The sequence below is a fragment of the Euprymna scolopes genome, chromosome 20 (assembly GCF_053919585.1).
Source record: "Euprymna scolopes isolate OS-2025 chromosome 20, ASM5391958v1, whole genome shotgun sequence".
NCBI classification, from domain to species: domain Eukaryota; kingdom Metazoa; phylum Mollusca; class Cephalopoda; order Sepiida; family Sepiolidae; genus Euprymna; species Euprymna scolopes.
This window is the reverse complement of record NC_136501.1, coordinates 94,680,337-94,681,882: the sequence shown is the minus strand read 5'-3', so window position 1 is coordinate 94,681,882 and position 1,546 is coordinate 94,680,337.

Here is a 1,546-nt window from a genome sequence, read left to right as displayed (position 1 = left end):
CGAGCATGAAGATATTCTGTTGTTTACATCTTGCTTGTTCATAAATAACCTATATCACTGGTCCTTGCAGGCAGGAAATTCAGGACTATATTATTGACTTCTGCAGACTTTTTTCTGTCCTAAAGATCTGTATACCTCGGGGTATTATCTACCGAACTCTCTGCTCTGCTGGCTAAACCCATATATACATTATTCCTTTGTGCCTAACCTTTGTATGCATGTACCCTATTTATTAAAATATGACCCCATTTTTAATAAATTTCAGTCTAGTTATTTATTTTTTAATTTTCTCTTTTATTTTACTCTTCATTCGGTATCTCTTAATTTTATTTTATTTGTTATTTTTAATTTTATATTTATTGTTTTTCCCTCAATTTTATTCACATTTTCACTATTATTATTATTATTATTATTATTATTATTATTAGTAGTAGTAGTAGTAGTAGTAGTAGTAGTAGTAGTATTATTATTGTGGTGGTGGTGGTGGCACCCACTCATTTAGATATGTGGATAATATTAGACATAAATAGCAAGACTCGGTTAGTCTGAATGTGTGTTAACCAGAAGCCAACGAAGACCGAGCCGAGAGCAGATATGTTTTCCAGCCAATACTCTTTTACTTGACAACCATTTTGTAAATATACTGTAAATATATTTTTCTTATACACTTTTTAATGATCTAACTTTGTTTGTTGAGTTTTCATTTGTAGTACCTTATACGTCATTTTGTTCAACCTGCAAACATAACAGTTTCCGACGAAGATGAACGTCAAACATTACAATTATTATTATTATTATTATTATTATTATTATTATTATTATTATTATTATTATTATGATATTGATATTATCATTGTTAATATAATTATTATTAATAGTATATTTCCCCCCTATTATCCCAACACGCCAATCGTCCACATCCTAATATATTTTGTCTTTTTTACCAACTTCCATAAACTTTTCTACCCTATCCTTATACCTCTGCCTCATACTCCAATTCCCTCCCACTGCATCTTATAACAGAGTAACCCTAGCATAATTACTACATATTATCTAATATATATTTGTATTCTGAAAGTTATTATTATAGCCTCACAACTACCCACCAATACCCACTACATAACTTACTCCGTTAACTCACCTCCGGACTTTCACTAAATTAAAAACTTCGTATTAGACGCCCCACGTAATCACTTTTGTTCAATCCTGCTTGGAATACAATCATAAGTCATTATCATAATATTCCTCCGGATATTATACACCCTCTCAAACTGCTGTTAGCGTCTCAGTTGCATCTCTCTATAAATGCCCCTACATAGGTTATAGGCATCTAACACACCGATAAAATAGAATAAAAACCCACCTACACTACACCCCCTTAATCCTTACAACATACACTTCATACACTTAAGACTATGATATAGACTCTATACAACTTTTTCCATTATTACTCTATATAATACGCTCCTCCTTTATCTTAGATTTCGATATAACTCCCTCACCATCATCTATAATTTTATTGATTTATTTCGTTCTTGGTGAATCC